Below are 25,530 nucleotides of genomic sequence, written 5' to 3' on the forward strand. Positions count from 1 at the left end.
TGCTTGGTTCTAGAGAATGGAAACATACATCAGGTATTCTAAGATTTGAGGGACCTAAGGAAATAGAGTTGATGATGTTGTGCTATTAAAAAGAATAGTGACCAGACACAGAGAATTATTTGTGGTTGTCAAGGGCTGGGGTGGGATGGAAATAAAACAAGAAATAGTGATCATTTCAGTTATTCCACATCATAGGCTCAGGAGTCATTCTGGATGTATGATTTTTATTTTAGTTTTTTAGACTGCTCTGTAGTTATCTAGGCCTGAGAAATGCTGTCCTAATTTTGGTGGTTTATGAATGTAGTAACTGTGCTTTGATGGGCATCTACCGAAACTATTATAGAGTGCCTTTTCTTGAATGCTGTATTCCCAGTGAAGCCCATGCAGTTGTCTGTTAAAGACAATGTTGTGAATTTTAAACAGTTTCTGAAGGTATGAAAAATGTAGGCTTAGACAGGAGACAGCCTATAGCATAGTGCTCAGCAGCATGGCTTCTGAAACCAGAGCATCAAAGCCTTGGTTCCTCTACTAACTAGCTCTGACTTTTCAGAAGTTACTTAACTTCTCTGTGACTCAGTTTCACTACTTATCCAATGGGGTGGGGGACGTGCTGGTCACTCAGATATGCTTCGCAGACCTCTGGCTTCAGGAAACGTGACTGACCAAGGGCGCCAGCCGCTATATTCTGACATCCATCACCAAGGTGCACTGAGGCCAGGCCCCCATGGCTGCTCCTAGCCCACTGCGCATGGTAGAATGTGAAGACAGACCCAATCATGGACCGCTTGGAGCTCCTTTCTTTGCCCCTTTGGCCTAAGGACTTCTTGATGGCTTTGCCTAACCCACCTTTCATGATGTTTTCAGCCAATCTTCTCTCTGTCTCCTCCCTGGGCTTAGACTTACAATAAGGTCTGAGGGCTCTCCTGGCCTGGTCTGGCTCCCAGCCTTCCCTGCAAGGTGACAGTGGGAACTGGTTGCCCACAGGCTGTATTCTGGTGTCGGCACTCACAGGGCTGGTAGAAGCCTGAGTGACCCATTTGGAGAGGCAGATCCTGTCAGATGGATGCCTCTGCTCTCTTTTTCACTAAGTGGATGCTGCCTGGCTCCCTAACCCATCCTGTTTTCTCCTTATCAACAGCCATTTCTTGTTTCCTTTGCTCTTTTTCTCCAATCATCTTTTATTTCCTCACTGTTTTATGACATTTATACAAAGGGCCAGGCCTGGTCATCAGAAAACCAGAATTTTGCCTCTGACAACCTCCAGAAGTTGTGTGTTCAGTTATTCTTTGGGCTGTTTTGCTTTTTAATTGTTTGGTTAACTTTTGCCTTTTTATTACCGTTTATTGCTTTCTTTTATTTGGAACTATCAGAGTATGAGATGCTCTGGTTGCTTGAGAGTTCTGGAGGGTTGAAATCTGGATAAATGAGGTGATGTAAATGAATTCTGTAGGAGTAGAAACTAATGGAGCAAATGAACAATTACATTGAAATCTGGGAGGTGTAGAAACGTTTTTAAGCTCAAAAATGCCCTGGATGCTTGGAATAGAATCTGGATGTTTAAATCTTAATGTGTTAGGACTAGATTCATATGAGATATTTGATACCAGTAATACATGAATTGATTTACATTACTGTCAAGGCTGTATATTGTCACCCAGCTTGTTTAACTTATATGCAGAGTACTTCATGAGAAAGGCTGGTCTGGATGAAGCACAAGCTGGAATCAAGATTGTGGGGAGAAATATCAATAACCTCAGATATGCAGATGACATCACCCTTATGGCAGAAAGTGAAGAGGAACTAAAAAGCCTCTTGATGAGAGTGAAAGAGGAGAGTGAAAAAGTTGGCTTAAAGCTCAACATTCAGAAAACGAAGATCATGGCATCCGGTCCCATCACTTCATGGGAAATAGATGGGGAAACAATGGAAACAGTGTCGACTTTATTTTTTTGGCTCCAAAATCACTGCAGATGGTGATTGCAGCCACGAAATGAAAAGGCACTTGCTTCTTGAAAGAAAAGCTATGACCAACCTAGACAGCATATTAAAAAGCATACTTTGCCAATAAAGGTCCGTCTAGTCAAAGCTAAGGTTTTTCCAGTAGTCATGTATGGATGTAAGAGTTGGACTGTAAAGAAAGCTGAGCACTGAAGAACTGATGCTTTTGAACTGTGGTGTTGGAGAAGACTGTTGAGAATCCCTTGGACTGCAAGGAGATCCAACCAGTCCATCCTAAAGGAGATCAATCCTGGGTATTCATTGGAAGGACTGATGTTGAAGCTGAAACTCCAAAACTTTGGCCATCTGATGCAAAGAACTGACTCATTGGAAAAGACTCTGATACTGGGAGGGATTGGGGGCAGGAGAAGAAGGGGATGACAGAGGATGAGATTGTTGGATGGCATCACTGACTTGATGGACGTAAGTTTGGGTGAACTTCGGGAGTTGGTGAGGGACAGGGAGGCCCAGTGTGTTGCAGTCTATGGGGTCTCAAAGAGTCAGACATGACTGAGCAACTGAACTGAAAGTCCAAAGAACAGTAATTCCACATTATTATGTGGACTTCAATTAGTTCTTATCAAAGATACTTTTGTAATGAATTTGTTCCCCCCTTAATAGCAGCCTTGTATGTGCATTAAACTTTTTTATAATGATAAGTTACTATGGCAACACCATAGTCACAAATACTCGCCATACAATTGAACTTAAACTTCAGGTCTCAGTAAAATGGAAGGATCGTTGCACTGAATGAATTTTGAAAGGTTAATGGGCCCAACATTTTGCCCTTAAGCAAAGGAGAGTTGTTCCCACAAGATCAAAATCAAACTTATTTTAGAATTTCTGGTTAAAGTTTGCGTAACGTGAACCAAAATGTAAATTCTTAAGCTACTGTTATATTTAACAAAAAATGCAAACTGAGTTATTTAAGGAATGGCTGTATTAATCTTGTCCATATAATAGCTGGTTTGTGACATGTGACATCACATTTATATCAATGAAATGTGATATAACATGAAGTCTACAATAATTTTAATTTTGAGAGTCTTTGGGATTAGTTTTTTTTTTTCCACCCTATTGGTTAGGAGAGTTTTCAAAGCACTGCGGTGTGGATTTAGGACAAGCTTATGAGGCATGTGTGGTAGGAAGAGGCTGGGATTTTTGAATCAGAGCATCTGGGTTCAAGTGTATTCCCCTGCCATTTAGTCCCTTAGTAAAGTCATTTAGTTTCTCAGAATTTAGCTTCCTCATCTGTAAAATTTTAATATTGATATGGGAATAAATTCTTTTTTGGCCAGATTTTTCTGTGGCTTGAAGGCATATTATGTATTAAAAAAGAGCTTTGTAACAAGTTCCTGTTACTATTTGTGTGAGAAAGGCAATGTTCATATAATTTGTGACTCATAAGGAGAAACCTCATATGTTCTTAATTGCATTCTATGATGAGATACTCAGTTCCAACACAAGTGATCCTTAATTAAGTAAAAATAATCATAAAGGGGGAATTTTGCATATAATATCCCTGGAAGGTGAGGCTCAGATTCTCTTCCCAGATTCTCTTGCCCATCATTTCACTGAATGCTCCCAGTAAACATGCAGAATTGTGAGTCACTATCTCCATTGTAGGCAATGTGATGAATGCCAAAACGACAGGGAACTTTGCCAAACCTCAGTGTTAGTAAGTCACTGGAAAAAAAAAATTGAATGTAGCAATTTGGGTTCCAGAATCTATGGTCTCAACACTTGCTAACTACTTTTGAGCTCATAAGTCACTAGATTTAGAAATTGGTATATCACTTCTTCCAGAACTCCTGGGAATATCAAGAATATCTATGTCCTTTGGCTGGGCCAGAAATAGAAAATTCTTCTTATTGTTGTTCTACTAGATGAATGTCACAAATTTCCATGGACTTGACTTCACATTGTAGGGGAGGAAATGCTTTTCCTCCACCCTCTTATGTTCAGTCTGTGAGACCTACAAATTAAATTGATAAATGGCAGTTTCACAGGAGAAAATCTGTACAGATTTTACTGATATAAATAATTTTATGTGTATGAAGAACTTCACAGAAAAGAAGTGAAAACCCCAAAGAAGCAGTTACATAGTTGGGGTCTTATATACATAGATGAATAGGAGAAAGGGAGGGAGAGAAAAGGCGCTTAGGGGAAAACAAATGAAGTTTTGGAAAGGTAAATGGTCTCACTTAGGAGACTAAGTGGAAAAATGCTAGTCGTCCAGCGATGTCTGTTTGGGTGTGATTGAATTAGAGTTCTTCTCAGGGAGTGGACTTATGACAATTGAGTTCTGTTGGGAGCCTCTGCTTTTTGGTAGGTAAGAGATTTCATGGACTCAAAAGCCTTCAGCACAAAGTAACACTGTGTCCAAATGGGATAGCATATTGTGATCCTTTTCAGTACATTTGACTGAGAATGAAGTTCTTAAGTTACCTAATAAATGTGATATTTAGACTTACAATCATCTTTTGCAAATGTAAAGGAACTCATCATTCACAACTAGCATGCATTTGGATTTAACCACTTTACTCTAAGTGAGAAGACTGGATTCTCAAACCCATCATCAGAAATTTTAATTCGGGAGACCTGACGGGGTTTCAGGATCTGCCTCCCTGGGATGCTGAGGTTGGCATTGACCTTGTAGTTTTGGTGCGAGGGTCGTGCTTTTATTTTTTATTTATTTATTTATTTTTAAGCTATTGGTCTCTGAGCTTTATTTTTTTTTAATTTTTTTTTAACTTTACAATACTGTATTGGTTTTGCCATACATTGACATGAATCCACCACGGGTGTACATGAGTTCCCAATCCTGAACCCCCCTCCCACCACCCTTCCCATATCATCTCTCTGGGTCATCCCAGTGCACCAGCCCCAAGCATCCTATATCCTGTATTGAACCTAGACTGGCAATTCGTTTCTTACATGATAGTATACATGTTTCAAATTCCATTGTGAGTTTATCCCAGAGAAATGCAGAGTTGCTAAATAGAATGGCCCAATAATCAAAGAATTCCTCCTCAGCCTGGGCCTGTGGTCACAGAATCAGATTGAGAAGAGAGGCAGATAAGAACACTTCTGTTGCAGCAGGCCTGTGCTTTTTCCAGTGCCAGAGTAAGTTAGGAGAGCTTGAAGGTAGATGAAACCTAAGTACCTGGAAAAATGAGCTGCTTGAGCTGAGTGTTTCAAACTCAGGCAGCGTTTGCGTCCTAGCTGTTCAAACTAGTCTCACCAGGGAATTGCAGTGTCTGGTTATACAGTTTGGTGCCAAGTTTCAGTAAATAAGTACTACTATTAAACGTGAAATATAATGTTCATGGGATCCTAAATGCTTAATGAAAATCAAATTCATGAAAGAAAAAACTAACTTCTATGCTTGCTTACTTCCTGAAACCAAGGTCTAGATAGTATTGCACACTAGCTAAGTCATGTCCAACTCTTTGCGACCCCATGGATGACAGGCTACTCTGTCCTTCATTATCCCCCGGACTTTGCTCAAACTCATGTCCACTGAGTTGTTGATGCCATCCAACCATCTCATCCTCTGTTGCCCCCTTCTCCTCCTGCTCTCAATCTTTCCCAACATCAGGATCTTTTCCAATGAGTCGGCTCTTCATATCAGGTGGCCAAAGTGTTGGAGCTTCAGCTTCTGCGTCAGTCCTTCCAGTGAATATTCAGAGTTGGTTTCCTTTAGGATTGATTGGTTTGATCTCCTTGCTGTCCCAGGGATTCTCAAGAGTCTTCTCCAGCACCACAATTGAAAAGCAGCAGTTCTTTGGCACTCAGCCTTCTTTATGGTCCAACTTTCACATCCATACATGACTACTGGAAAAACTATTATGTGTGTGTGTGTGCGCCTAGTTGCTCAACGTGTCCAACTCTTTGCGACCCCCTGGACTATACAGTCCATGGAATTCTCCAGGCCAGAATACAGGAGTGGAAAAAAAGGAATATCCTTTTCCTTCTCCAGGGGATCGTCCCATCCCAGGGATTGAGCCCAGGTCTCCTGCATCGCAGGCAGATTCTTTACCAGCTGAGCCACAAGGGAAGCCCTAGCTTTGACTATATGAACCTTTGCTGGCAAAGTAATGTCTCTGTTTTTTTTTTTCAGAACTGATTTTATTTGGGTAACTGACTGAAGGAGTCTCGTTTGTAACCAAGATGAAATTCACAGTATGTGTTATACTCACACTTAAAAAAATATATCTCTATGTATAGGAATTTGCAAATTGATATAAACATACATTTCTTCGAAGTGCAATTCTCCCTTTCTCGCTGGAGGAAAAAGATTAGAGCCATCCAAGCAAGGCAACCCCTTCAAAGTAACTTGAACACAAATGATGTAGGTTATCTCTGCTTTTTAATATGCTGTCTAGGTTTGTCATAGCTTTTCTTTCAAGGAGCAAGTATCTTTTCATTTCATGGCTGCAGTCACGGTCTGCAGTGATTTTGGAGCCCAAGAAAATAAAATCTGCTGTTGTTTTCACGTTTCCCCCGTCATATAGGTGTGTATTAATAAAAATGTCCACATGACTAGCTCCCAGATTTGAAAGGAAACTGAATGGTCTAAAGCAAATCCCCTTGGTCAGTTCTAGGTGCTTGGCATCCAGAAAATTATTTAACCTCACTGGCTCATGTAGTGTTTGTGACATTGGAAGCAAAGAATGTGAGTGATTTATTTTGTTCTTTGTAAACATTTATTAACATTTATCCAAAGGCCAGGAAGTCTTTCATATGTAAAAACCTGATGGTATTGGAATGAAAGAAGCTTTTGTACAACGAAGGAAACTATAAGCATGGTGAAAAGACAGCCTTCAGAATGGGAGGAAATAATAGCAAATGAAGCACTGATAAAGAATTAATCTCAAAAATATACAAGCAGCTCCTGCAGCTCACTTCCAGAAAAATAAATGACCCAATAAAAAAAAATGGGCCAAAGAACTAAACAGACATTTCTCCAAAGAAGACATATAGATGGGTAACAAACACATGAAAAGATGCTCAACATCACTCATTATCAGAGAAATGCAAATCAAAACCACAATGAGATACCATCTCACACCGGTCAGAATGGCTGCTATCAAAAAGTCTACAAGCAATAAATGCTGGAGAGGGTGTGGAGAAAAGGGAACCCTCTTATACTGTTGGTGGGAATGCAAACTAGTACAGCCACTATGGAGAACAGTGTGGAAATTCCTTAAAAAACTGGAAATAGAACTGCCTTATGACCCAGCAATCCCACTGCTGGGCATACACACTGAGGAAACCAGAATTGAAAGAGACACATGTACCCCAATGTTCATCGCAGCACTGTTTATAATAGCCAGGACATGGAAGCAACCTAGATGTCCATCAGCAGATGAATGGACAAGAAAGCTGTGGTACATATACACAATGGAATGTTACTCAGCCATTAAAAAGAATGCATTTGAATTAGTTCTGATGAGGTGGATGAAACTGGAGCCTATTATACAGAGTGAAGTAAGTCAGAAAGAAAAACACCAATACAGTATACTAACACATATATATGGAATTTAGAGAGATGGTAACTATGACCCTGTATGCGAGACAGCAAAAGAGACACAGATGTATAGAACAGCCTTTTGGACTCTATGGGAGAAGGCGAAGGTGGAATGATCTGAGAGAATAGCATTGAAACATGTATATTATATGTGAAACAGATCGCCAGTCTAGGCTTGATGCATGAGGCAGGGTGCTCAGGGCTGGAGGACTGGGATGACCCAGAGGGATGGGATGGGGAGGGAGGTGGGAAGGGAGTTCAAGATGGGGAACACATGTACACCCATGGCTGATTCATGTCAGTGTATGGCAAAAACCACTATAATATTGTAAAGTAATTAGCCTCCAATTAAAATTAAGAGAAATAGATACGGTCTTCTCTTTTTCCAGGAAGACCACGTTCTTGTTTCTATACGTTGGGGCTTCCCTGGTGGCTCAGATGGTAAAGAATCCACCTGCAATGCGGGAGACTTGTATCAAACCAGGATTTGATCCCTAGGTTGAGAAAATCCCCTGGACGAGGGCATGAAAACCCACTCCAGTATTCTTGCCTGGAGAACCCCCATGGACAGAGGAGCCTGGCGGGCTACAGTCCATGCGGTCGCAAAGAGTTGGACCCAACTGTGTAACTAAGCACAGCACACCTCACTAGCAGACGTGGTCATAGGGAATATTTGCTTGGAGCAGAACCAGACAGAAAGCTAACAACCTTTCACACAGGTCTATTCAGGCCACTAAGGTTACTCACCGCTGAAAAGGCTGCCCTGTAAGTGCCGTCATCTTATTACAGTTTTTATGTCATTTTATAGCTTCAGGGGCTTTTCAGGTGTCCTTATTTCATATTCATCACCATTTCCCCAGATGACATTTAGCAAACTTTAAAAAAAAAATTGAAGGATAATTGACCTACAACACTGTGTTAGTTCCAGGTGCACAACATAGTGATTCAGTATTTCTATGCCTTATGAAATGATCACCGTCATAAGTCTAGTTACCACCTGTCACCCCACAGAGTTACTACAAAATGACTGTATACCTGTGCTGGGTGTTACATCTCCATGACTCATTTATTTTATAACTGGAAATTTATGCTTCACCTATTTTATTTTTCCCCATCTCCCTCCCCTCTGGAAACCACTCGTTTGTTCTTGTATCTGTCTGTTACTGTTTTGCTGTGCTGTTCATTTATTTTGTTTTTAGAGTCCACATATAAGTGAAATCATATGGTATTTCGCTTTCTCTGCCTGACTTATTTCACTTAGCTTAATACCCTCTAGGTCCATACGTGTTGTTGCAAATGGTAAGGTTTCATTCTTTTTTTTTTCTTTAAATGACAATATTCTAGTGTATCTGTGTGTATACCATCTTTTTATCCATTCCTCTATCAGTGGGCACTCAGGTTGCTTCCATTTCTTGGCTAGTAAATAAAGCTGCAGTGGGGTGTGTATTTCTTTTTTAGAGTTTTTGTTTTCTCTGGAAAAACACCCAGGAGTGGAATTGATGGGTTGTGTGGTAGTTCTAATTTTTTCCAGAAACTCCATATTGTTTTCTATAGTGGCTACCCCAATTTACATTCCCACTAACAGGGTGTGAGTCATTGTGGTGCCCGGGCTTAGTTGCCCCATGGCATGTGGAATCTTCCTGGACCAAGGATCGAACCTGTGTCCTCTGCACTGGCAGGTGGATTTTTCACAGCTAGACCACCAGGAAAGTCCAAGTTACAGTATTCTTAAACTCTATTTGGCTTTTCGTTTTAGTTTCAAACTCTTTGTTAAACTTCTCACTGTATTCATTCATTCTTCTCCTGAGTTTATTGAGTATCTTTATGATCATTACCTTGATCTCTTCATTATAATTGCTTTTCTTTGTTCTTTTTCTGGAGCTTTTTCTTATTCCTTTGTTTGAAATATTCCTTTGTCATCTCATTTTGCCTAATTCTCTGTTTTTATTTTTCTGTGTTAGGTGGATCGGTTATGCTTCCTAACCCTAGAGAAGTGGCTTTACATAGAAGATATCCTATGGGACCCAGCAGCAGTCCCTTCTGGTTACCAGATTTATGTGCTCTAGTTGCCCCATTCTAAATCCAGCTTGAACATCTGGAAGTTCATGGTTCACAAACTATTGAAGCCTGGCTTGCAGAATTTTGAGGATTTCTTTGCTAGCGTGTGAGATGAGTGTAATTGTGTGGTAGTTTGAACATTCTTTGGTGTTGCTTGTCTTTGGGATTGGAATGAGAACTGATCTTTTCAAGTCCTGTGGCCACTGCTGAGTTTTTCAAGCTTGCTGGCATGTTGAGTGCAGCACTTTAACAACATCATCTTTTAGGATTTGAAATAGCTCAGCTGGAATTCCATCACCTCCACTAGCTTTGTTTGTAGTGATGCTTCCTAAGGCCCACTTGACTTTGCATTCCATGATGTTTGGCTCTAGGTGAGTGACAACACCCTCATGGTTATCTGGGTCAAGAAGATCTTTTTTGTATAGTTTTCTGTGTTTTCTTGCCACCTTCTTAATATCTTCACTTCTGTTAGGTCCATACCATTTCTGTCCTTTATTGTGCCCATCTTGGCATGAAATGTTCCGTTGGTATCTCTAATTTTCTTGAAGAGCTCTGTAGTACTTTTTCCCATTCTCTTATTTTCCTCTATTTCTTTGCATTGTTTACTTAAGAAGGCTTTCTTATCTCTCCTTGTTATTCTCTGAAACTCTGCATTCAGTTGGGTATATTTTTCCCTTTCTTCTTTGCCTTTCACTTCTCTTCTTTTCTCAGCTATTTGTAAGGCCTCCTCAGGCAACCATTTTGCCTTTTTGCGTTTCCTTTTCTTGGGGATGGTCTTGATCACTGCCTCCTGTACAATGTCATGAGCCTCTCTCCATAGTTCTTCATGTACTCTGCCTATCAGATCTAATCCCTTGAATATATTTGTCACTTCCACTGTATAATCAAGGGGTTTGATTTAGGTCACGCCTGCATTTTCTAGTGGTTTTCCCTTCTTTTTTCAATTTAAGTCTGAATTTTGCAATAAGGAGTATTTTGCAAGCTGGATTTAGAAAGGGCAGAGGAACCAAAGATCAAATTGCCAACATCTGTTGGATCATCGAAAAAGCAAGAGAATTCTAGAAAAACATCTACTTCTGCTTTATTGAGTACGCCAAAGCCTTTGACTGCGTGGATCACAACAAACTGTGGAAAATTCTTAAAGAGATGGGAATACCAGACCACCTTACCTGCCTCCTGAGAAATCTGTATGCAGGTCAAATAGGAACAGTTAGAACTGGACGTGGAACAACAGACTGGTTCCAAATCAGGAAAGGAGTTCATTAAGACTGTATATTGTCACCCTGCTTATTTAACTTACATGCAGAGTACATCATGTGAAATGCTGGGCTGGATGAAGCACAAGCTGGAATCAAGATTGCTGGGAGAAATCTCAATAACCTCAGATATGCAGGTGACACCACTCTTATGGCAGAAAGCGAAGAACTAAAGAACCTCTTGTTGAAAGTGAAAGAGGAGAGTGAAAATGTTGGCTTAAAACTCAACATTCAGAAAACCAAGATCGTGGCTTCCGACCCCATCACTTCATGGCAAATAAATGGGGAAACAATGGAAACGGTGAGACTTTATTTTGGGGGAGCTCCAAAATCACTGCAGATGGTGAATGCAGGTATAAAATGAAAAGACGCTTGCTTCTTGGAAGAAAAGTTATGACCAACCTAGACAGCATATTAAAAAGCAGAGACATTACTTTGCCAACCAAGGTCTGTTTAGTCAAAGCTATGGTTTTTCCAGTAGTCATGTTTGGATGTGAAAGTTGGACTATTAAGCCTGAGCGCTAAAGAATTGATGCTTTTGAACTATGGTTTTGGAGAAGACTCTTGAGAGTTCCTTGGACTGCAAGGAGATCCAACCAGTCCATCCTAAAGGAAATCAGTCCTGAATATTCATTGAAAGGACCAATGCTGAAGCTGAAACTCCAAAACTTTGACCACCTGATGTGAAGAACTGATTCATTTAAAAAGACCCTGATGCTGGGAAAGATTGAAGGCAGGTGGGAGGAGAAGGGGATGACAGAGGATGAGATGGTTGGATGGCATCACTGACTCAATGGACATGAGTTTGAGTAAGCTCCCACAGTTGGTGATAGACAGGGAAGCCTGGTGTGCTGCAGTCCATGGGGTTACAAAGCGTCAGACACGACTGAGTGACTGAACTGAACTGAACTGAACTGAACTAAGTGCTGCCCCTGTGTGGGCTGTATGGGCCCATCTGCTGTGGTGTGGCTGACTACTGTTGACCCATGGGTAGGTAGGGCTGGGCCCTGGTCTTTTTGGCTGCCAGGCCCTGCCTCATACATAAGCTGCTGGCCTGCTGTTGGGTAGGGTAAGGTCATGGCTTTGCTGGCTGCACATCCCAGGGAACCCTGGGGCTGGGACTGGTCTATTGGTGGACAGGGCTGGATTCAGAGGTAAGGGGGCTATGCAGTCTAGGGTTTTCAGGACTGCTTCTGACCCAGTTGGTGGGCAGGTAAGCCCTGACGGTAACAGGTTGGAGAGAGGACTCCAAAATGGCACTTTGCAGGACCAGTGTCCTTGTGGTAGAACAAGCTTCTCAAATGGCTGCTCTTAGTATTTATGTCCCAGGGGGAATCCCATTTGCCTCCTCCCATTCTGGGAGGCTCAGAAGGGGTCTGATCAGGCTTCTTTCAGATTACTGCCTCTGTGTTAGGTCTCTGAGCATATGAGATATTCATGTGAGCCCTTAAGAGTGGAGCTCGATTCCTACAACCCTCTGACTCTCCCAAAACATCTGGCCTTCAAAGCCAGATGATCTGGGGACTTGTCTTCCTATTGCAGGACTCTGAGCTGGGGGGCCCAAGGTAGGGCTCAAACTCTGTTTTGAGAAAACCTCTGCCATTGGGATTACCCTCCTGTTTGTGGGTTGCCTGGCTAGGGATGTGGACCTTGACTATACCTCATCTCTACCCCTCCTGCCCGTCTCATTGTGGTTCCCTGCTTATGTCTTTGGTTGCACAGAATCTTTTCTGCTGGTCTTCAGGTTGTTTTCACCAGAAGTTGCTCTGTAAATAGTTGTAATTTTGCTGTCCACATGGGAGGAAGTGAACCTAGGGTCTTCCCATTCTGCTATCTTCATCTGAAGCTAGCAAACTTTTAACTTTCATTTAGGCTCCATGCAGAAATGGAAGAGTCTAGTTCTGATTAGAGCCAGGCATGTTCTTTCCTTCCCTGACTAAACCCTTCTAGAGACTACAACTTTACATAGGTGGATTCCCACCCAATTTAATTATCTGTCCCTCAAATGGAGAAATGAATCAATTGCTCAGAAAGGTTTACAGTTGCTTCTTAGGCCAAATTTCATCTCATTTTTGGATACTGGTTTTCATATTATTTGTTCTTTGAAACTAATATTGAAAGTACAAGGAAAAAGATCAGGAGTCTTAAGGAAGCTCAGTCCCCTCAAAAAGTCCATACTGTGTTATTTTTTTATATATATAAAACTTTATTTTTAAATAAAGTTTTAAATAAATCCATTTGGGCAGTAAGATCATACAGTCACAAGCCTACAAAACAGACTTGCCTTTAGTTGAATTTCACGTTCACATTAAAGAAAACAGTGTTGGAGGAAAGCATCAATATCATATACTACTCATTGTTCATACGGAAGGATGTAAAAATCCACTTGAAAACCTCTCTTAAGGATTCCTAAGAGTTAAACAACAATGACAACAAAGGATGTGTATGGTGACCCAGAGCTTATTTGCTTCTTTTATTAAGATTGCTAGTCAGATTCTGCTCATGGGGAGGAATTTGAGCCCAGATGGAGACTGAGACTGTGTTTATTCCCCCTGTTTTTTATCAACAAAATTAGTCACTTTTATTTAAAAGAAACATTACAAATAAATGTGCAAAATTAAATTTCATGATTAAATACACAAAAAGTAACATGAAATCCACATGCAAAAAAAAAAAAAAAAAAAAAGAAATCCACATGCAAACTTAGTTGGTTACATGACAGTAAAAGAACTGGCAAAACTGAGAACTTACTACTGCAGGTTTTAAATGTTTGCAACCTAAAATCAAAACCATAGAATTAAGTTTTTTAAGGGAATTTAAGAAAATTAAATATATACCTTAAGTAGCACTAAGAAAATAGAGCTCACGCCTATTTTAGTTACCAAAGGTAACTAAATTTTGGGGGAGATGCAAGTGGAAATCACCCAGTATTTCATTTCTAGTATTTCTTTCTCCTTGTTATTTAGTTTTCTTTACTCCGGGATGGCTTCAGGATTTACACAGCATTGTGTTCTGTTCGGCAGCCACTCGGCTTTGATTGTGCAATCAGTACTCTGCCTTCATTTTTCTTCTGACAGTAAACTCTACCTCTCTGGAATAACTGTGTGGCAAACAAATTGGGTCACATATGCTTGTCTGCAAAGCCAATAGCGTATCACAATCCTCCATGCAACGTTGTACAGATCAAGCGTGTCAGAGCCCCAGCATTATCATGTAGCTGTTGTCCTTATTTCTTTGTTGAGCAAGAAATGGTTTAATTTCCCCATGGGCAGCTTTAACCCTTGAATGGAAATTTGCCACAGCCTTGAAAATGAGGAAGTGTGCTGTGGAAGAGATGCAGCTGGCTCCCTCACCGCTCTTCTCTCCTGAGGTAGCCAGCAGAACCACGCAAAGCCAAGCAATCTGGAAAATTTTTTTACACTTCCCTGAGAGCTGACCATCTCGGCTTGACTGCCCAGCTAGGCATCCACTTAATAAACAGCGTTTTAACAAGTCCAGTGCTGGTCGGGGGGCAGACCGGACACTGTGATTATCTCTGTTGTTTGAAAGGGCGACCCTAAGGGCTAGAGTCCTTAAAACAGCATATTCAGATGTTAATCTTTAAATAGGGAATGAATATTGATTGTCATGAAGTTTTGTTCTAGATTCAACCATACTAAGTTCCCTTCGCCAGGAGTGTTCCATCTGAGTGCCTAACCTGGCAACAACCTTTGATATAACGTCATTCCTCTGTGGACCAGCCATCAACTTGGTGGCAAGACTGTTGCTCGGGACCTCTTCCAGGGTGGAGGGGAACGATTTCTCTTTGGAACAGATACGTGTTCTCGATATGGATCTGCCTTCCTTGTCCGTGTTTCTGCCTTACTCTCCATCATGGTGACTTCACTGCATGCCACATTGCTTCTGGTCAAGAACTCATTTCATGACACAGAATTTCAGCAGAGGGCTAGCGCCCACAGAATCCACTGGTTTTTTCTTTCTTTCTTTTTTTTTTTTTTTGCCACATACTCCATCACTCAGAAGCTGCTGGCTTAATAAGATAGAGCATGGCCTTGTAAAGGGCCTGTTAGGCTACCAGTTAGAAGAGACACCCTGAAAGCATAGAGTTCTATCTTACAGGATGAAGAAAGAAACCAACATATGCGTGCCTCTCCTATAGGCACAGGCCCAAGAGTCAAGGTTGGAGTTAAGTGTATCTCCTTTCAATATTTTTCAAAACTAATAATTTTCATTTATTTTTTTGCTGCACTGAGGCTCCATTGCTGTGTGTGGACATTCTCTAGTTGTAGTGAGCTGTGGCTACTCTTTGTTGAAGTGCTCAGGCTCCTCACTGCAGTGGCCTCTGTTCTTGAGGAGCACAGGCTCCAGGGCACATGGGCTCAGTGGTTGCCTGGCTTAGTTGCCATGCAGCATGTGGTTCCTGGACTAGGGGCTGAACCCATGTCCCCTGCACTGGCAGGCAGATTCCTAATCACTGGACCCCCAGGGGAGTCTTCCTTTCACTGTTACTGTTTAATAATAATCTACTTGTGGGGATTCTTGCCCCCCAACCCTGCAATTTTGAACTCTGCTGGTTTGGAGCAGACAAATGTTTGTCCTAATGGACAAATGTTTCTATTGAATTGGAAGCTAAGACTGCCAAATATCTATTTTGGTTTGTTCATGCCATTGAGCCAATGCACAACCACCACCACCACCAACAAAAGGTGGTGGGGAGAAGAAGAAAGAGAGAGAAAGGCTCTGGGAATTCAGACCCTTCAGGAATAAAGATTTGAGTCACCTTGCCAGGTAAAGAATTCTGATCAGCTGAGGTTCTTTCTGAGGTCAAAGGAAAGATGTAAAGGGTAGTAGAAGATGGAAGAAGATGATAAATTTGTTTTCGTGATTAGTTACAAAAATGAAGGCCATTGCAGCTATGTGTATTATCTTGTTTCCTGTGGGTATGTGTGTGTGTATTTGTATGGTTTGTATTAATATTTGTTTATAGTAAAGTTTTTTCTTTTTCCTACCCCTTAATATTCTACACTGTTTTGTTGGAAGCTAACTTTACAATTTAGTCACTAGAGAGTAGAATATTCAGACGGCACTAGGACCAAATTTGAGGGATGATGAAAAATAATTTTATTTATTTTAAATTAAAACTCTTTGGGGAGCTTTGAATTCTTTATTTTTCTCATCTTTGGTCCAGTAACATACAGAAATGTCTCCTGGAGTTACAAGACTTGGGGACAGGGCCAGATACCAGGGAGAGAGAAGGAGGTGGCTGGCGGTGCTAGAGCCCTGGGGAAGGAGCCACTCCTTCCTGGCGGGGGGGGGGGTGTGGGGGGAGTTGGGACAGGTGCAGGTGTGGGATTGCCTCCGCTGCTTCAGGTAGCTGGCTGCCCTCTTCACACCCTCCCTGAGACCAGAGGATGGGGCACTGGCATTTCCCTGAATCAGCGTGTGCTGCCATCTTGGTAACCCGGCAGAGCTGCAGGCTTGCCTTCTTCTTCTGCAGCCCTGGGTGAGAAGCTCTGAAGCTTAGCTCAGATCAGCAAGGGTTGGCCTTTCCTCCTTTTCCTCTCCCTGACCTACTGTTTCCCAAGACCCCAATTTAGCCTATATGACTCTGTCCACATCGATGCCAACTCACCGATGTGGGTAGGCGTGAGGCCTGCATCTTCTTCCTTGGAAAAGCGGTCCAAGAGGGCAAGTTCAGCCTCACTGAGGGGGCCTCGGCAGGGGCAGTGGATGCCTCCTCAGTGCTCCCACAGTTAAAGGTGGGCAGAGCTGGATAGTGAGGGTGTGGGGTGGCACTTTCAACACCTCAAGGCCCCTCCTCTTCTGCAGCCTTCTTCTCTGAGAGTTGCTGGTGCAACCAGGACTCAACAAGGACTGGAGCCCAGGCTCATCAAGGGGATGGTGTGGGGATCAGAGAAGGTGGTCCCTGGACACTTCAGAGGACCGTCACCTCCCCACCCCAGAAGAACTCATTGAGTTGGGAGCTGTCACTGAGCACAGACACGTGCACTGTGGAGCATATCAAGTTCTTAGCCCGTTTCTGCGGCACCTCAACCACTGAGGCTTTGAACCACCAAACACCTATGCCTGGGGCGGGGCGGGGCTGGGAGGGGGAAGTGAGGAACTCACGGAGGAGGTAGTCTGGTCTCCAAGTAGCTTGTGGAAGGTGCTAGATCACAGAAGTGGACACAACCAGCGTCAGGACTTTGCATCATCATTTTCAGGTAAGGATGAGACTGCCTTCCTTTGCATGAAGTAGAGTTGTGTCGTGTTAGAGACAAAGTTGTGTTTCTTATGTGAGAGTTCAAGTGTCTATAGAAGGGATGTGTATGGATGCTGCATAGCCCGAGGGGTGCCTCATAGCCGTTATTAAGGGATTCTTTCTTAGCTTAAGGCCCTTCCTTCGCACTCTGCTTTGTGCTGCTCAAGTTGCAACTTTTCAGACCATGTTTCTGTTTTGCCAGCTGCTCCCTGTTAGATTCTGCTAACATGGGGCTCTAGGGAGAGACTGTGAGGCTGGACAGGAAGAAGGGATTGCGCCTTGTTCCGGTTTCTTAACTTCTTCCTGTTACAGTGAATGTTATCTTATTCTCATGGCTTTGGCTTGGCACTGACAATTTGTTCTGGAGCAGCAGGTGGATCCGGTTTGCAGTTTATCCAGCATTTCCAGAACCAGCCTCATTATGCCCCCCTCTGACACATTACTGCCCCCTGACGTGCCCCTTCTGCAGAAGGCTGAATTTCAGCTCCACCCGGCCTGTCCCCAGCTTCTAAGCTCAGATAGTTTCAGCCACCTGACTCTTGTTCCCTCCAAACCTGGGTTTGCTATTTCCACGCTGTCTTTGTGTTCTGATTTTCTTTGCTGTCACTGTTACTGAACCAAACTTGGGTCCACTTGCCTGCTGCAGTAAAGTCAGTCTACTGATGAACCAGGTCGTGGTGAAGGAAAGTGCAGCTTTTATTGCGCCAAGCAAGCAGTCCAGGCAACTAATACTTAAAAGGCCCAAAGTCCCTAAAGCCTTTCAGGGAAAGGTTTTTAAAGACGGTGAAGGAGGGGGTCATGAGGTATGTGATCCGCTCATGGACATTCTTTTGATTGGCTGGTGGTGAGGTAATTGAGAGTCAACATCATCAACCTTCTGGTTCCAACGGGTTGGGATTCTACTGTGCTTGTGGGCAGCATACAGTTAACTTCTTCCACTTGGTGCTGGTTTCAGGATCTGCAAAACAGCTCAGAGGACATGGCTCAGAATTTTATCTGTAGTTCTTGAGGAGGAACAAAAGGTCCTTGACTTTGTTTAATGGCTAAACTTTTATTTCATCTTGCTGGACTGTTTTCCCTTCCTTCTGCATTTTCTCAGTTCTCCAATTAAATTTACTCTTTGGAACTCAGGGAATGCCTACGAGGTTAAGGTTTTTCTACAGACAAGAGACAGGCAGAGGACATGGGGAGGTTGGAGTTTGTTCTGAGAAGGCTTCATAGGACCCTGCTCGGTTACATCATCAAGTTAACAATTCTTTTGAAGTATAATGGATTTACAATGTGTTAATTTCTGTTGTACAGCAAAGTCGTTGTTATACATGTATATAATTATTTTTTTAAAATATTCTCTTCCATTATGGTTTATCATAGGACACTGAATATAACTCTCTGTGCTGTACAGTAGCATGTTGGTTTTTATCCATTCCATACATAATAGCTTACATCCACTAACCCCAACCTCCCACTCCATCCCTCCCCCTACCTCCTCCCTCTTGGCAACCGCTAGGCTCTTCTCTATATCTGTAATTCTGTTTTTGTTTCACAGGTAGGTTCATTGTGTATCATATTTTGTGATGTTATGATATCGTGTGGTATTTGTCTTTTTCTGACTTCACTTAGTATGATACTCTTTAGTTGCATCCTTGTTGCTGCAAGTGGCATTATCTCGTTCTTTTTTATGGCTCAGTAGTAGTCCATTGTGTATATGCACCCCGTCTTCTTTATCCATTCATCTGTTGATGGCCACCTCACGCGAAGAGCTGACTCATTAGAAAAGACTCTGATGCTGGGAGGGATTGGGGGCAGGAGGAGAAGGGGACGACCAAGGATGAGATAGCTGGATGGCATCACGGACTCGATGGACGTGAGTCTGAGTGAACTCTGGGAGATGGTGATGGACAGGGAGGCCTGGCGTGCTGTGATTCATGGGGTCGCAAAGAGTCGGACACGACTGAGCGACTGAACTGAACTGAACTGTTGATGGACGTTTAGATTGTTTCCATGTTTTGACTATGAACATAGGAGTGCATGTATCATTTTACAGTTTTGTCTGGATATATGCCTAGGAGTGGGACTGCTGGATTATATGGTATAACTCTATTTTACAGGCATCTCCATGCTGTTTTCCATAGCTGTTGTACCAACTTACATTCCCCGCAACAGTGTTGAAGAGTTCCCTTTGCTCCACATCCTCTCCAGCATTTATTTGTAGAATTCTTAACGATGGCCATCCTGACTGGTGTGAGCTGGTACCTCACTGTAGCATTCATTTGCATTTCTCTAATACTCAGCAATACTGAGCATCTTTTCATGTACCTTCTGACCATTTTTATTTCTTTTTGGAGAAATGCCTATTTAGATCTTCTGCTCATTTTTGAATTGGGATGTTTGTTTGTTGTTGTTGTTGAGTTGTATAAGCTGTTTGTATATTTTGGAAATTAAGCCCTTGTCAGTCACATCATTTGCAAATATTTCCTCCTGTTCTGTGTTTTCATTTTGTTTATAGTTTCCCTTGGTGTGCAAAAGCTGGTAAGTTTGATTAGGTTCCATTTGCTTATTTTTTGTTTTTATTTCTACTGCCTTGGGAGACAACCTAAGAAAACATTGCCACAATTTACATCAGAGAATGTTTTGCTTATGATCTCTTCTAGGATTTTTATGGTATCGTGCTTATGTTCAAATCTTTAAGCCATTTTGAGTTTATTTTTGTATATGGTGTGGGGGTGTGTTCAAGTTAACAGTTCTTTCTACCTATTTCACAGTACTTGAGATCAAATTTCTCTGGTTTGGGAATTCTATTTCCACTCAGGACGGAGTAACACAGCTAGATTTGCTGTCTGTGTGTCAAAAGTTCAGCAACAACTGAAGTAAAATCAGTGACCCACTGGAGTGGTAATTAGTAGAAGTTGATTGTGCACACACCAAAAAGACAGCCCACGAACTGGGAGCACTCAAACCAAACATGGGATGAGGCTCATGCTGTAAGGCTCAGGGGTATATTGTTATGGAGCAGCTCACATAGTGGAAAGGCAGGAACTGTTTAATTTTCAGTTATTGGTTAGCATATTAGGCTTTTCCTAACCGATAGGGAAAATTGGTCAGGATATATACCTCATATGAACCTTGGGAAACACTTCAAGTTTTGGTTATGATTTCCAGAAGCATGAAGAAGAAATGACCCAGGTCAACTGAGTCTTATAAAATAAACTACATTGAATTTCTCTTTTATGTCCAAACTGGTTTTATCTGCTCAGGGAATTTTCAAAGAATCCCCATTTGATTTTGATTTTACCATCCCAATGAATGAAGAAAATCCAGAAAAAATGTATAAACAATGGTTTTCAAGATGCTGGAGATTAGGTACTGAAGGACAGTTAATCCTGAGAGAAGAGAAACAACGGAGGTGAGATTGCTCCAGCTGACTTCCTGGAGAGAATGTTCAGGCTGCAGGAAGGGAACCTAGGCAGAATGAGGGTTGCAGAAATGGAGGTAGGAGAAATACCCAGGTGACTAGAGTTGGCAGAGCAGAGCATTAGGAAGGAGAGAAGCTTTCTTTGAGAGACATAAAGAGAATGAAAAGACAAGTCACAGTCTGGGAGAAAATATTTGCAAATCACACGGGTGATGAAGGACTTTTATCTAGAATATATAATGAACCCTCAAAACTTAAGTAAACATCCCAATTAAAAAAATGGATAGAAGACTTCTTATTAAAGAAGGTATACAAATAATGTCAAATGGCACATGAAAAAATACTCAGCATCAGTAATCATTAAGGAAGTGCAAATTAGAGCAACACTGAAATACCGTAACACAGTAGAAAGTCTAAAACTGCTACAGTAGAAAGTCTATAATTTCAAAGACTGATCATGCCAAATGCTGGTGAAGATGCAGAGGGGCTGGCACTCATGCCTTGCTGATGCTGATGTTCAGCAGCACATTTGGGAGAAAGTTTGACACTTTCTTAACAAGTTAATCATATACCTGCCATATGACCCAGCCATTCCCTCCTAGGTGTTTCCCCAAAAGAAGTGAATGGGTGTATCTACACAGAGGCTTTATAGAAATGTTCTTAGCAGCTTTATTTGTAATAAATAAAAATTAGAAACAACCTGCATGTTTATCCACAGGCTGATGAGCAAACAATTTGTGTTATATATATATTTCATTACATGTATATTATATATATATATCTCAAAAATATATGTATTACATATATATCTGAGAGGGATATATATATATGTATTTCATTATATGCATACATATATATTCACATATACAGTGAAATAGTATTAAGTAATAAGATATATATGATATTTCACTTATACATACAGTGAAATACTATTAAATAATAAAAGGAAATGAGTTACTGAAACATGCAAAAGTAGATAAATCTTACAAGGATTACTTTGAATAAAAGAATCCAGACAAAAAAGTACAGACTCTAGGGTTCCACTTATATAAAATTCTAGAAAATACAGTAATATATAGAGACAGAAAGCAGATCTGTGGTTGCCTGGGGAGGAGGCTGTGGAGAGGGGCATAGAGAGTGCTCCCAGAGAAATTACTTGTGGGGGTGATAAAGATATGTTTCTTGATTCTGTGATGGTTTCACAGGTATATACTTAAAACATGTACTTTACACATGTATAGTTTACTATATACATACATTATATCTCAATAAAGATGTTAAAAACTGGAAACACTATTTACAATAGCGAGGACATGGAAGCAACCTAGATGTCTATCGACAGATGAATGGATAAAGAAGCTGTGGTGCATACACGCAACGGAATGCTATTCAGCCGTAAAATGGAACACATGTGAGTCAGTTCTGATGAGGCGGATGGGCCTAGAGCCTTTTATACGAGTGAAGTAAGTCATAGGAAAACAAGTATTGTATATTAGTACATATATATGGAATCTAGAAGGATGGTACTGATGAACCTGTTCGCAAAGCAGCAGTAGAGATGCAGACATAGAGAACAGACTTACAGACAAGGGTGAGGGAGAAGTGGGAGAGAGTGAGATGAATGGAGTAGCATGGAGGCATCCACGCTAACATATGTAATCAACAGCCAATGAGGATTTGCTGTATGACTCAGGGAACTCAAACTGGGGCTCTGTAAGAACCTGGAGTGGTGGGAATGGGCGGGAGGTGGGAGGAAGGTTCAAGAGGGAGGGGACATATGTACACCTATGGTTAATTCATGTTGATGTATGACAGAAATCAAACCAATATTATAAAGCAATCATCAATTAAAAATAAATATTAAAAAATTGAAGTACTGTTAGGGTGCTGCTGGTTAGACAAAACTGCACAAACATTCCTTTGGCAGCCAGCAAAACTGTTATTCTACTTCTTCTGCCTTGAAGGCATCTGGCTAAGGTCACTTTCATCCAGGGGCAAGCAATCCCTAGTGCTAGGTCCTGGGAAGATTTCTGTGAGTTCCTACTGTGGCCCATGGATGTGCAGACAAAAAGGAATAGAGTTCACAGTCATAATCTTTGTATGGAGAAAGGCTGAAGGGGCAATGGGATCATTGCCTGGCCAGGACCAAGAATGAGGGAGGGCAAGAGCCTATACTGCTTGGGTCCAGAGATTACTGGCTATTCACAATTCCACCACTGGAATAAAACAAGTATTCTCATTACTCTGTATTTCCTTCCAGGGATTTGTCCACAAAGCTGAATGTTTTTATGTAGAAGTTGCCATATAATTTTTCACTCAGCTGTTTTCACTGAACATTATAACAGCGAATATATCTTGGTGGCTTTTACAAATATTCTTTGAGGAAGAATTCTTCTCTGTTCTCTACAGGAGACGGAATTAAGACTTAGAACAGCCATTTAGGAGATTAAAAACAGACACTGAAAAAGAATTTCGCCTTAGCAAGAGTAACTAAAACCAAAATTTTTTCTTTTTTAAAAATTGAGGTATAATTGACATATCCCATATATTAGTTTCAGGTATACGACACAGTGATTCGATATTTGTATATATTGCTAAAGGATCACCACAATAAGTCTAGTTGACATCAGTCACCATACAGAGTTGATTTTTTTCTTGTGATGAGAATTTAAGATCTACTCTAGCAACTTATAATTATGCCATACAGTATTATTAACTATAGTCACCGTGCTGTATGTATATTACATCCCTATGACTTATATCGTAACTGAAAGTTTGTACCTTTGGATCCCCTTCACCCATTTCAACCACCACTTCCACCCCACCTGACTCTGGCAACCGGAAAACTGTTCTCTGCATCTATGAGCTTGGTTTTATATTCAGTATTTTTTAGATTCTGCATATATATGAGATCATAGATATTTGTTTTTCTTTGATTTATATAACTTAGCATAAGGCCCTCAAGATCCATCCATAATGTCATAAAGGGCAAGATTTCATTCTTTTTATGGGTGTGTGTGTGTGTACACACACCACATATACATTTTCTTTATCCATTTACCTTTTATAGACACTTAGGTTGTTTCCGTATTTTGGCTACTGTAAATTATTCTGCAGTGAACCTGGGGGTGAATATGTCTTTTTGAATTTGTGTTTTCATCTTCTTAATATAAATACCATGAAGTGGTATTATTGGATTCTATGGTAGTCCTATTTTTAAGTTTTTGAGGAACCTCCATACTGGCTGCATCAACGTACATTCCCAGCATCAGTACACAAGGGTTGGTTCTCTTTCCTCCAAACTCACCAGCATTTATTACTTCTCATCTTTTTGATAACAGACATTCTAACAGATATGAGGTGATATCTTATTATAGTTTTGATTTGCATTTTCCTGTTTAGTGACATTCAACATCTTTTTATGTGCCTGTTGACCATCTGTATGTCTTCCTTAGGAAAATGTCAATTTAGACAATAACTGTTTTCAATCCATTTTTGAGTGAATTTTTGTGTATAAGATAGAGGTGTAATTTCACTCTTTTGCGTATGGCTGTCTTGTTTTCCGCTCACAATTTATTGAAGATACTGTCCTTTTCCCATTGAATCTTCTTGACTCCTATGTCATAATTGGCCATATATGTGTGAATTTACTTCTGGGCTCTCTATTCTGTTCCATTGATCTATGTTTTTATGCCAGTACCATAGTGTTTTGATTATTGTAGCTTTGTAATTTAATCTGAAACCAGAGGATGTGGTGCCTCAATTTTTGTTCCTCTCTTGGTTGCTTTGTTTGGCTATTTGGAGTCTTTTGTAGTTCCATACAAATTTTAGGATTGTTATTTTTGTGAAAAATGCTATTGGAATTTTGATAGGGATTGCATTGAATCTGTACATTGTTTAGAGCAAGGCTTAGCATCTGGAAAAAACAAAAGTGCTGGAAATACTAGTGGTCAAAGATGCTCCATTTAATGTCTTTGATTTTGTTTTGTAAAGTCAAGAACTGGTAATATCATTATTAGCAAGGACAGGCTTAAAAGAAGTGCATGAGAAGTATTATATCACTGAGCTCCTTTGTAAGAAGATCAGGTTATGGATCCCAAATGACAGTATTAACTGTTACAGATGAATAGAATTCTGACTTTAAAACAATGCTTGAGAGCAGAATTCACTGGGCTGTCTACAACATGTTAGTGTCCATGTTATAGGTATCCATCCATCCTTTAGATCACCAGAAACAGATAAAGAAGGAAAGTGTCATCTGAATTGAAATTTTAGGATACATAAATCAAAACAGCATACAATACAATTAACATATAGGTTGGAAAATTTTCAGTCTGACTCTATGAATTTATAAATTAGGGTGAGTTGTGGAATGGAAGGAAAAATCATTAAATAATGTGTCTGGTAGGGAATTCTCTGGCAATCCAGTGATTAGGACTCTGTGCTTCCACTGCAGGGGGCCTGGGTTCAATCCCTGGTCATGGAACTAAGATCCCTTAAGCTTCATAGCACAGCCCCACTCCCCCCAAAAAATGTGTCTGGTAGAAAACAAATTTATGGTTACAAGGGAAAAGGGATTGGTGAGGAATAAATTAGCAGTTTGGGATTAGCATATATAAACTACTGTATATGAAACAGACAAACAACAGGGTCCTACTATATAGTACAGGGAACTATACTCAGTATCTTGTAATAGCCTAGAGTGGAAAAGAATATGGAAAAGGGTGTGTGTGTGTGTGTATATATATATATACACACACATATATATATCTGAATCATTTTGCTGTACACCAGAAATAAACACATTGTAAATCAGTTATACTTCAATTAAAAAAAAGAGGAGAGACAGGAATGCATTTATTGTTTGAAAAGATTGCTCTTTCTGCATCTGTATGTATGTGTACAAATAATTTTTATTTTCTAAATAAATTAGGCTTAATACATAAGAAAATGTGTCAGGGATGGTTTTAAAGAATTACATATGTGAGTAGCTGGGAAATGCCTTGGAGTA

General features: G+C 40.8%; 1 protein-coding gene and 1 long non-coding RNA gene across 4 annotated transcripts in view; one reads left to right on the plus strand and one right to left on the minus strand.

Annotated features, from left to right (window-relative positions):
• The window catches only part of LOC138441134 (large ribosomal subunit protein uL16-like), a 790,661-nt gene that overhangs the window by 391,497 nt on the left and 373,634 nt on the right, over positions 1–25,530 (minus strand). The gene's annotated exons all lie outside the window — the stretch shown is intronic.
• Positions 1–25,530, plus strand: part of LOC138440299 (uncharacterized) — a 49,979-nt gene that overhangs the window by 7,403 nt on the left and 17,046 nt on the right. Inside the window, exon 1 of one of the 3 annotated variants that reach the window (XR_011256984.1) lies at positions 16,955–17,069. The exons of the other annotated variants lie outside the window; for them this stretch is intronic. This is a non-coding gene — a long non-coding RNA (uncharacterized lncRNA). Of the gene's footprint in view, positions 1–16,954; positions 17,070–25,530 lie in introns of those variants that run through there. 3 annotated transcript variants of the gene reach the window in all.

The sequence above is a fragment of the Ovis canadensis genome, chromosome 5, assembly GCF_042477335.2.
Source record: "Ovis canadensis isolate MfBH-ARS-UI-01 breed Bighorn chromosome 5, ARS-UI_OviCan_v2, whole genome shotgun sequence".
Classification (NCBI taxonomy): domain Eukaryota; kingdom Metazoa; phylum Chordata; class Mammalia; order Artiodactyla; family Bovidae; genus Ovis; species Ovis canadensis.